Below are 12009 nucleotides of genomic sequence, written 5' to 3' on the forward strand. Positions count from 1 at the left end.
CTCTGTTGTTCATTTGCTAGTGGATGCTAAGATGAGTTAATAACAACAGTGACATGGCTCCAAGATCACAATCACATCTCCCTCCACTTTTTCCACTAATGCTTTTCTTCTTAAACTATAAAAGCAATATATGAGCTTTGTTAAAAAAAAAAAAAAGCAAACATTTCCACGTAGCCATTGCCATCGATACAGGGTTACTATTGAAGTGAATGGGCAAAGTAAAAATTCTCTTAGGCACATTTACCGAGAGGGGGAGCATATTTCATGATATTACAAAGGAAGGGTCTTATGCCGTTTAGTTCGGGGTTAGGGGAGAGGTCCCCAGATTGCTAGAACTTCAAGTGGCATATAGAGTATACTGATTACAGTAGAACGCGTATTAGATCAAGAGAATGGCCACAGAACTCTCTGGTTAGAAAGTGACATAACTGCAGCAGCATGTGGGCGTTCCCATAACCAGAAGTCAGAGCGCCACCATTTTCCATTCATGTATACATTTGCTTTATCCTGTTTATTTGTGCTTAGGTGGAAACACAGTGGTAAACAAGACACAGAGACAATTGGAGGAAAATCATTCCTTTTGTGAAAATTCATTATCAAACATTCAGTTCTTTTTTTTTTTAAGATTTTATTTATTTGACAGAGAGAGACACAGCAAGAGAGGGAACACAAGCAGGGGGAGTGGGAGAGGGAGAAGCAGGCTTCCTGCCAAGCAGGGAACCCGATGCAGGGCTCGATCCCAGGACCCTGGGATCATGGGACCTGAGCCGAAGGCAGGCACTTAACCGACTGAGCCACCCAAGAGCCCCTAAACATTCAGTTCTTAATGTGCTTTTTGCAAGTTCATACCTGGCCACTGGCTTGCTAGGGCTAATAGTAGGGATGCTGGAGCAGGAAGCAGATGTCTCAGCATTTTGAATGGAGCAAGAATGGACTGCTGAGATACAGACACACAAGAAAAAGTCCTCTGGAGCTGGAAGAGAAGATGGATAAGAAATTATTCTCTTGGCCATGATTGATAAGGGTCATCAATAGTCTTTCAACGACGAGGTTGTGGACCTGAATACGTGAACTCACTGTGTAGTCTTTATGTTCATTGTATGTAAGTAGATGCAGAAATAGAGAGATTTGTATTTCTCCTTGTGGAAGATGAGTTAAAGTCATTTCCAACAAATTCTTGCCTTGTGCTCAGGCAGTCCTGAGTCATAACAAATGCTGCATAGAGCTCACAAATTTGAGCTCATTTAATCCCTGTAAAACCCTGGGAGGCAAGGACATTGTTGTCCTTATCTTGTTCTTTTCATGGCTAATGAGACTGAGGGCTGGAGAGGTCAGGAGCAGGATTTGGACCCAAGCTCAGAGTCCATGAGCTCAACCATGTATGCTATACTCTTAGCCTTCTCCCAGACTGTTCTACCTTGAACTGAACTGGGTAAATCCTGAGGACCCTTCAGAGCAAGATCCTATAGCACAGAGAACAAACCCAGGGAAACATGATCCTTTAGAGAACATGGACCTATGGCTCATTGCCTGAGAGTGTTACAGGTAATAAGGGTATTTACTACAAGGTTTGACCATCTCTGCCTCTTCTCTATTGCTCTTTCATAATGTAATTTGAAATATGGTATTTAAAGACAACCAAACAATACACAGAGCCAGAATGGAGATTTTCCACACCGAATGCTAGGAACAGAATGTCACATACACACACCGCTGTGTTTCTAAAGAACTCTTATTCTTAGCTTCAAAGAAGTATTCAGATGAAAACGTTGTGAGGAGGAATGAAATGTGCATTCTGGAGATTTTATACACAAAGGAGCCCTGTAAGATGTACTGAGGACTCAGGTAAGTTCCATTGCTTTCCTCCCTGGCATTCAGGAGCTGTGGCCTCTCCTGGTGCGAGTGGGCGTGAAGCACACTCCCCCCCACCCCCCACGGAAGGGGGTGTCTCTGAGACTCGCCACTGAGGGGCCACCTGCACCCACTTGGCACTGGCTGCACCAGGCCCCACCACCTGCTCCAGGGCGTCTGAGGGGCAGCCTCACAGCCGGGCCAGAGAGCTCTCTGTCAAACGGCATCCTGGCAAGGCCACAGCGCGAAAAGCCATGTTAATGAATTTCTGCACAGAAATACCAAATCCTACCTGTCTTCATCCCACTTCAGTGGCCTCCTCTTTGCTTCCTCATGAGTGTCACCGTCTCTCAGGCGATCTCAACAGCGTGAACCTAATAGAAAGGGTTCCTCCAGTCTCGGGCTACAGCTACAGTGGAGAATATGTCTGATTCCCAGCCTGAAAGGACACGATATTATCATTTCAAAACTACAAAGATGATCAATTACACAACTTTTGTTAGACCGTGAAAAATATAGAAAATTAGGTGGATGTACAATTGAGGGGATTGCGACAGCCCAGTTTGACACAGAGTGTGGAGAAACAATAGAGCTATTGATTCATGGTTCAGAGGCATTGCTTAATTCTGTTCTCATCTTAGCCACCTTTTACACACATATGCACACACTCATGCAACACACACACACGCACACACATGCACACACATGTGCACACACGCACACATTTGCCCATACCTGCCTGCACTCATGGTGTTGATTGTTTCATATGCCTCTGGCTCAGTACCGATGGCATAAGCCAAAATGCACTAAACAATCCCTGTGTGCCTGAGGCTTGGTTGAGCGTGTCATATTTATGATTCCACTCAATCCTCATTACAACCCTTTGATCTGGTAGTATCATCCACTACACTCTAACAGGACCACCCAAACGGAGATTTTGCAACGGATATATACAATGCTCAGTCTATGCTCCAACCCGGATCTGCTCTCTACCATCCCCAAAGGCCTCAATCGCTTTCCTTGACTCCTGTTCCACTTGGGGTGGAACACTCCCTAGTAATGGTTTACCCCACTCCCGTGGTCATGAGACCCAGCCACGGTTGTCCCTGCCAGGCAGACAGAAGACTCCAGTGTCCTCAGAGACATCACTGTCAGGTGAATCTGTAGAGGCTCTGGCTTGGAAATGCAGCAAAATTCTGATTTTTTTTCCCCAGGACAACTTTATCAGTGTGCTTTGATAATAAACATTAAAGTCTTCCAAATCCAATGTTTTTCATTTTCATTTTCTTCTTTTTGCTGTCCGCCTTTTAGGAGTCCTACAGGTGGCCTTCCCAGACTATACCCATAAGTACCTTTAGGGAGCCACCTCTGTGAGTGAAAGGGGTCCTCCGTGTGGCCTGAGGGTCAGATCTCCACCACCCATGAAACACGCAGCTGCCCGCCCCACAGTCTTCCCTCACCCTCTGCCTGCCCTCTTTGGCTTTTATGAATGATAGACAAAGCATTCTCTCTCTCGCTGCCAGGCCCGTCCGCAGTCAACAATTTGTTTTTAGCTCTACCCTGCTTACCAACAGAAAGCCTGCTCTATGATTTCAATCACCCCTCCTGCCAATTGCAGTCATGTAGGGAAGAGGAGTTCAGAGCAAAGATGCAGGTGGGGTGAATCCCAGGTGACACTCAGCCCACCGCTGTGGAAGCCAAGTCACAACCTGCCCCTGGGGAGAGCAAGGAGCCAGAGTGTGCGGGCAGCATGGCTGGATGTGAAAGCCCCCAGTCTCCTGAAGTCAGACATCTGAGTCGCCAGGTCCTCCCACTGCCTTTGATGCCCAGCCTGCTGGGTCAGCCCTTCCGCCCTATCAAGCAGCTCTGCTAACTAGTGAGCCCTCTGACCATGTCTTTTTTCTTCCCCATTAAAATCCCTTCTCTAAGGAGGACAGGATAGTGGTCATTTTCACATTAGTGTGAAATCCACAACAAGTTGTTTTCATTTCCAGGACATCTGTGTTTTAGGCAAGTTTTGGAAAAGAGAGCTGTCCCCATGCAATGGAATTTCGGATAATAAAGCACACTTAGCCCATGTTAGTTCCTGTTGTGCTTCAAAAAAAAAAAAAAAAAAAAAGATGTGCTAATAAAAAAGGAAACCATAGCCAGGACCATAAGAGAAACCTGCTAATGGCTAAAGGCAAAATCTCAGAAGCTCCCTGAGGAAAAAAAGGGGGGGCTTTCAAAGGAGTAGGAAAAGCACTGAGGATTGGCTTTTCAGAAAGCTGGAAGAGAAAATGTTAAGAGAGAAGAGCAAACAGCTCAAGTAAATATGCTACCACTCAAGAATGAAGAAGAAAATTGTCATTTTGCACAAGAAATCACTAGGCAACCTGCCTTTCAGGCTCAAGAGGAGCCATGAAATCATTTAGCAATGGGACTTGGCATTGAACCCAAAGGTTATTTTGTGCCCAGGAAGTATGAAGCAGAGAAGTCTCTGTTACTAGCCTCTGTCCAGTGAGACATGAGTGCTTATCAACAAGCAAAAGATAATTTAAATGGTAACAAAGAACTCTGTCCTGGTGAATTGGGAGAGAATTTCTCTTTTCCAAGAGTTAATTTCTGAGGAACAAGTTATCTCTGACCTATGAGAGGAAGGTGGAGGGGATTTGGGAGGCAACCACAACTACATGCAAGGGGCCGAAGGGGGACATAAGTGCAAACGGCTGAATTTCCAATGAGCTGACGGTTTGGTTAATATCTTGTGCCACTGCTAAATTCTGTTCTTCATAATTCTGCCATGGTTAGGTGAGGTCTGAACCCCAGGGGAAGGGAGTGAGGAGTTGTAAACACACTCTTTGACCTCTTTTTGCATTTCTTCTCTAAGTCTAAAATGAACTCATCACAAGGGTTTGTGGTTTGGGGTTTTCCAGAGGTCCATCTAAGGATGGCTGGTTTCTAGGTTGTGATGTGCAGCGTTGCTGCATGGATTCATGGGCCTGCGCACAGGACATCCTTCCTGATGCCGCCAGCACTCGTATAGTCTCAAGAAACAACCAAGCACACACTCTAACAAAACAAAAACATCACACACAGAACAACACGGCAGAAACAGAAACACAACGCATGGGTCCAGAGTGATGCTGGGCCCCGGCTCACAACCTGTCCTCCACACCCAGGCAGTTCCCCAAGCTGCAGGCTTCTAGGGGTGGGAAGCCAGCAAACACATTTGTGGCCTCCTTGTTGGAGGCCCGCGGGACTCCTCAAAGGGCTCTCGGCCTCCCCAGGCTCCTGTCCTGTGAAAGTGGGGCTTTAAGCCAGAGCCACCTTTCTGCTTCCCGTGTCCCCTACTGGTGCCTAGCAAGGGGACAGCCAGGTGCTGATCTCCTGCCTCTCTTTGCCCACAGAGGCACACACAGGCAGCAGCGCCTGCATGCACCTCAAAACTTCCTCCACAGTTTGGTGTTCCGGGCAAAGATAGTCCTGATAGGAAATTGAGTTGTCAATGTCAGGACCACCCCATCTGCTCCTTTGGTCATGAGTCATATGAACTGTATATGCTCTATTAGGTGGTTTGGGCAGGGACTTGGCCCTAAAGAAGAGGAAGGACAGATGTACCAAGTTTCAGCATCTATCAAAACGGAAGTAAATTATCTTCAGGAATCCCACACTTAAGGTTCTCCATCTTCACATAAGAACTAATGAATAGCAACAGCATCTCCATCTTCTATCCTAGAAACACACACATTAATGATCCAGCCTACTCAGAGTTTTAGGTTGTGTTGCAGCCCCCAGTATTTCCACCATTCTTGAGTTTAAGTGAAGGTACTATTGAAAACTCCATGTCCAAGTCCGCTCACAAAGCTCTCAGCCTGCCTCCCGTACACCTCCCAACACAGAGCACCGTGTGATGGAGCTGTGCATATCAATTGAACTTGGGGCTCCTGTGAACATAATTTCCCTCCCTCCCTCCCTCCCAACAGCTCCTCCCAACACGAGACCCCATGTTAGGGAGAGAGGATAACAGCAGACCTTGGCAACTGCTCTCAGATTCTTCTGGTCTGTGTAAAATGAGGTTATATCTCCTCCCCACCACACGCCCAGAGCTCACTCTTGCATCAGGGAGTCAGTATCCACCAGAGCTCTGTCGTACGGCTCAGGTGGCCAGGTAAGGCTGCGGGGCGGGGGGTGATAGGACAAAGCTGAATTCCCACGCACCTAGATTCAGGGACTGAGAGAACCTTAAGATATACCCTCCACAGGATAGAAAAGGCCAAACTTTCTGGTTTAACTGACATCAAGCAGGTGGATAGGAGTTCTGGGGATTTGGGGGGAATATCTTGGGTACATAGTAATAAAAACAAAACAAAACAAAACCCCTGACTTTTTTGTGAATCTAAGAATGAAACCAGAGGGTCAGAGCTTTGCAGAGTCTAGAGACTCTCTCTTCCTCCTTTCCACTGTGCATGTACCATCTCTCTGAAATACTGGAGTGAATGAGATGGAGGGAGTGGGCTCTGAGCCAAGAGCTCAACATAATTTGGTTCAATGAATGAAAAGAGACAGTTACAAGATTCAACATGCATCCTCTGCCCCCTTTTACCCATTTCTCTATTCTGTAGAATCATATCACCCTCAGGGGCAATGATTAGTAGGTTTGAGATAATTTGCAGACCTGACCAGTTACAGAGCAAGAGTTTCTTTTTGTTCATTTTTAAGAAACAGCCCCACTGTATATAAAAATACCCAGGCCCTCTCTGGCACTCACTGAGCTCCATTTATCATCCATTTAAAAAAGGAATTTCTACCAAGATGGTGCTTTCCAGACCTCTTCCATTTCAAACCTTCTGGTGTTAAAGCTGCCATTGCCTGGTGTAGTTGAGATTTGCCTAGTTTATGAAAATAAGTCTTCTATCCTAGCATTTTGTCCTTTTGGAGTTCAAGACACTTTACTTTTGGTTCCAGCACGGCTGTCTCATCATTCAGTGGCCACTGAGTAAGTCACAGAGGAAAATAACATCACCTTCCCAGAGTCACAGTGAGGGTTAAGTTGGATGCAGCATGTGAGTGTTCCTTGCATAGAGCCTGGAACACAGGCCCTCCCGCCCTGGCCCATTTCCTACACAGTGGGGGCCATTCTTTGTAGTTGGTATTTACAGAAGCAGAGGAACTTTTAGTACAGCTAAGTAGATGATGAAAAAGAAAAACAACTTAAAAGCTTACAAGTTTGTTTAATAATGCCCACAGAGGGATATATGGAAAATACAATTTTAAACTGAGTAAGGATGTTGGCGTTTCATGTAACTATGACAATTGTTATTTTTTGCTAATTTTTTTATAAAATTATCTTCCTATGATATTTTGCTTTGGTGATAGCAAACGGATCAAAATATTACTGCATGTCAGTCCTAGATACAGCATCTAAACAATGTCTACTTAATTAAAATAGTGCTGGGCAATACTGGGATTCAGCAGTCCTCATTCTCCTTTCTGCTCTGTGCATACAGGAGACCATACTTCACAGTGTCCTTGCAGTCAGATGGAGCCACATGTCTAGATCTGACCAATTAAATAGGAGCACGAGAGGCTTGTGTCACTTCTGGGCTGAGGCAGAAAGCCCCAGCATGAGCCTGCAGTCTCTTTCTTAATCTCCTTGAGTCACAGATGTCCCAGATGGCAGAGTCTCTGCCAGCCTCAATCCCTGGGAGCCCATGTGGAGCAGAACACCCCCTGCACCAAGTTGGATATGAGTAAGAAATAAGCCTACAGTGTGACATCACTGAAATTTCATGGTTCCTTTGTTATTTCAGTGTAACCTGGTCTGTCCTGAGTAATACAAAAGAACTAACGAAGAGGAACAGATTTAAAAAAAATAAGAAAGATCATCACTAAATTACCTGTTAACAATCGTGGCCATAGGGTCCTGCTAATCAATAAGGAAAGAGTCAGAAAGTAGTGAGACTCCAGACACACCATAAAGCAACTTACGGATAATACTCACTTCTCCAAAATCCTTCTCACTTAAGGGATTCCACATTTGTCTGTTGATAACTTATCTAACTTGTTGAAATGAAAATAATTATGGGTTATTTATTCCTTCAACAAATATTTGTGTGCCAGATTAACCATAATGTGATAGGAAATGGGCAGCCAAAAAGACAAACACACAAAATCTATCGTGTGAAAGGTGGTGATAACCACTAACTTAAAAAGGAAAATGTGAGGAAAGAGGGTAGAGAGTATTGGGTGGGGATGCAATTTTAAATAGGGTTGCAGAGAATATCTCACTTAAAAGGTGAGAGAGTGAACTATGCTGATATCTGAGGGGAAAGCGATCTAGGCAGAAGGAACAGGAAGTGCAAAGGGCCTGAGGTGGAAATGAGTTTGGTATGTTTGAGGAATAGTGAGGATGTCCGAGTGGCTGAAAGGAGCAGGCAAGAGAGGGGGCAATGGGAGATAAGGACAGTCATCTTTGGGTGTTGGTGGTGCAAATATGTGGGGTTCTGCAGGTACTGTAGGTAAGATTGGTTTTACTGAAGCCAGAGGAGGGTTTGAGCAAAGGAGTGCTGTGCTCTGGCTGTTCTGAGAGAAGTCAGAAGGAGCAAGGCAAGGGCAGAAGAAGGGACACCAATTAGGAAACCATTACAACAGCCCAGGGGTGGAAAGATGGTCTTTGGCCAGGGTGGGGCAGCGGAGAAGGTAAACAGCAAAACACAGGTAGAGCTGCAGGAATTGCTGATGGATATAAGGTGTGAGAGTCAACAGTGTGCTAAGGGTTTAGGCCTGAGGAACCACATATTGAACACCTTACCTGGAATCATCATATCCACATGTCAGTAGAGGCACCACTGGAAATACACGTGGAGAAATGCAAACCCAGAGAGATGGAATCTCCCAAGATCACCAATATGGCGGTCCAGGATGAGAACACACCCCCATCTGATCCCGAAACCCATGCTTCCAATCATTCCTTGTGACCCTGCTCCTTGTGGAGAGCATTAGAAACAGAATGGAAAGCAAGAAATTTAGATAGAACATAGTAACCAAGAGAAATCCTCGCCAGATGTCTCATTCTTTCTTAAAGTGCACATACCACCCAAGTGGCTTCTGAATTACCGAGGACCTCAAAGGAGTGTTTCCTTTTGTCATTTGCAAAAGAAAAAGGGGTCATTTCCAAAGGTTTTCTTCGTACATCCTCTTACCATCTACCACTGTTTTATGTTTTAGTGTGAGGCCCAAAGTGTTGGAGGCCCTTCTGGGGGCTGCTATTGGGAAGAACATTTCATTGTGTAACCATGAACATCGGTTACTGCAAGGAGTTCTCCAGTTTTTGACCCGTGTCAGCGTATTTTCTGATCACCCTGGAAGGAAAGGGCAGCAGTTGGAACTTGGCCCATGTACCTTATTTCAGCTCTGACACACATGCAGTGGCTGCAGGGGGCTCTGGGAAGAGTCAGTACACTCGAGAGAACCATTTTCCTCTTATCATTTTGTTAAAATATTTACCTAATCCTTTCTTGCCATCCTTTACAATATTTTCTTGGGACTTAGAAAGGCACTATTTTCTTTCACGTAGGAGAGAAAAGTTTTTTCCAAAGTCTGAGTTTGGCAGTGTGAACTTGGGTTGTTTTTCTCAAAATGAACGGAGACTCTGGAACCCCACCCCAGCTACACTAAATCGAAATATTGTGGGCGAGACCTGAAACACCTGCGTTTTGAATAAGCTCTCCAGATTATTTTGATACACGCTAAATCTGAGCTAGCTGTGAGCTGGCTTAAGAACCAAAAAACCCAAAGTTCTAGCCTTGAGAGACTCACTTTTTGCCACATTACCTTGGGCACATCATTCTTGTCCCCTTGAGCCCCTGTTTCCTCAGCAAGAAAATAAGGAAAAAGTACAATACTCACTGAATCCCCTTCTAGCTCTAATATTTTATGAATATTCATGTTCTTCCTGGGATGCTGGCCAGCGATTTTCCATCACACGTTGGTTATTCCTTTGAAGGAAGGATCCAGCCACTTCGCTGGCCCAACACCATCGCTCAGACAGCAGACACTCCAGAAGACCACCTGTTCCCACACTCTCCACTGCCGGTGTCCGCCCTTCCCAGCAAGGCTGTCAGACCTGAGGGACCAGGCCGCCTCACAGGCTTCCACTAAATGCTGTGTCACAGCCTGGCTGCAAGTGTCCGGGCTCAGAAATGGCCCTGGCCTCCCCCAGCCTGAGGAGGAAGCGGTAATGGACGGCCCTGCAGAGAGAGGCGGTAATTCTCTGTCCAGACTGAGCTCCCCTTCTCATGATGACTGAGGCCTTTCTCATGGCTGCAGTGAGCCCAGAGCAGAGGCCTGTTGTCAGCTCAACTGACACAGAAGGACTTGGCTTCCAAGGGAACCCAAGGCACTCTGCCCAAGGGTGAGGGCTTGGAACTGAACTTTGAAGAGTGCTCTCCTTTTGCTTCGTCTAGACAAATCCTTTCATCTTTTCCCATCCAGCTTAGGGCCTGGACCCCTTTCTTGACCACATTGGCTCGTATTGCTCTCCCCTTTCTTGGAGTCTCATGGTGCTCACCATGGCTACAGGCCCTGGCTTCTTATCCTGTCTTGCCTTTTCCACAGCTGATCGATGTGGGTCGAGGTGGTGCCATGGAGTGTCCACTCCTGAGTCTCAGGTCTCTGCTTTGAGGTGATGAGCCCAGAGAGTGTGATGCAAGGATCCAATCAGACAACAGATGGAAACTCCTGGCACATGATGAGGATCATCATTCTGTCCTGCAAAACTCTGGGAATTTAAGCTATAGTAGGTATAACCCTTCTTTTCCGTTCCTAGAAAGTTTGACAGTAGCTGACTTTTCCTGAGTGCTTGCTACCTGCCGGGCACTGTGCTAAGTTCTTCCATGTCTGAACCATTCAGACCTTATAGCCACCCTGCCAGATAGGTCCTATTATTACACCCATTTTAAAGATGGGTAATAAAGAGTACATGATGGAGTCTGGGACCAAACCCAGATCTATCTGGTTCCAGAGTCCACCAGCCACGAGTGTCTGACTGTGACCTGGTTAACATGTATTGTGCCACCCTAAGTTTCTGGATGTTTCTATGTCACTTGGTTATGGATAACAAAGCTACCAAGTTCTTACTGTTTAATGCTATTGGTTCCTTCATCTGTTTAATCCCACAACTACACTATAAATTCCCACAATTCACCTCTGAACCCAAATTATTTTTCTTCTAAAGTACACTGGCATAATAGTAACAATAATGCTCATGGTAATAATAAATAACGTTGAGTCTAATTTTTCTTTCCTTGTGTTTAATGATGGCAAATAAATGTGAGAATGAAGAATAGCTAAACATAAAGATCAGAGCACTGGTGGGTGCTACCCCACAGCATGCCATCTGTCAGTGATGTGGGTCCTGTTGCCCTTGGGAGCACTATGGTCCTGGAAGGGCCAAGGTCTTGTACCTGCTCCTCAACGTGGGGGGAGAGGACAAGATTCTAACCATGGGAACGGAGCTGAAGCCTCGGGTTCATTGTCACCAGCTTTGCGACTGAAACATTCATAAGCTCTTCTGCTTTTCTACCCAGGCTCACACCACCTGCCTAGTCAGGTTCTTGGAGACTAAAATGAAGCCATGCCTTGTGAACAAGCTTTGCAACCCTTGCTTGCTCACAAGCCAGAGGTGTTATTATTAAACAGTTCTGAATTGAAAAAGTGTTTTGTAAGCGTTTACTGTTTGGTTTTAATTTGAAGTAAATTTTTTTTTAAAGATTTTTTTTTATTTATTTATTTGAGACAGAGAGAATGAGAGACAGAGAGCATGAGAGGGAGGAGGGTCAGAGGGAGAAGCAGACTCCCCGCCGAGCAGGGAGTCCGATGCGGGACTCGATCCCGGGACTCCAGGATCATGACCTGAGCCGAAGGCAGTCGCTTAACCAACTGAGCCACCCAGGCGCCCTGAAGTAAATTTTTATTTTTATTTTTTAAAAAGATTTTATTTATTTACTTGAGAGAGAGAGAGAGATTGTGAGCAGCGGGGAAGGGTAAAGGGAGAAACAGACTCCCCACTGAGCCGAGAGCCTGATGCGGGACTCGATCCCAGGACCTGAGCTGAAGGCAGACGTTTAACTGACTAAGCCACCCAGGCGCCCTGAAGTAAGTTTTTAAATCTTAAGT

General features: G+C 45.7%; 1 long non-coding RNA gene across 1 annotated transcript; it reads right to left on the bottom strand.

Moving 5' to 3' along the window:
• Positions 1-614: 614 nt before the first annotated feature.
• On the bottom strand, positions 615-11190 carry LOC145716700 (uncharacterized). Its single transcript, XR_014139499.1, has 3 exons — positions 9742-11190; positions 2144-2290; positions 615-973 (listed from the first exon to the last, which is right to left on the bottom strand). It is a non-coding gene; the product is annotated as an uncharacterized LOC145716700 (long non-coding RNA).
• Between the last annotated feature and the right edge of the window lie 819 nt (positions 11191-12009).

This window comes from Leptonychotes weddellii, chromosome 13 (genome assembly GCF_054177405.1).
Source record: "Leptonychotes weddellii isolate Sample4059 chromosome 13, ASM5417740v2, whole genome shotgun sequence".
Lineage (NCBI taxonomy): Eukaryota > Metazoa > Chordata > Mammalia > Carnivora > Phocidae > Leptonychotes > Leptonychotes weddellii.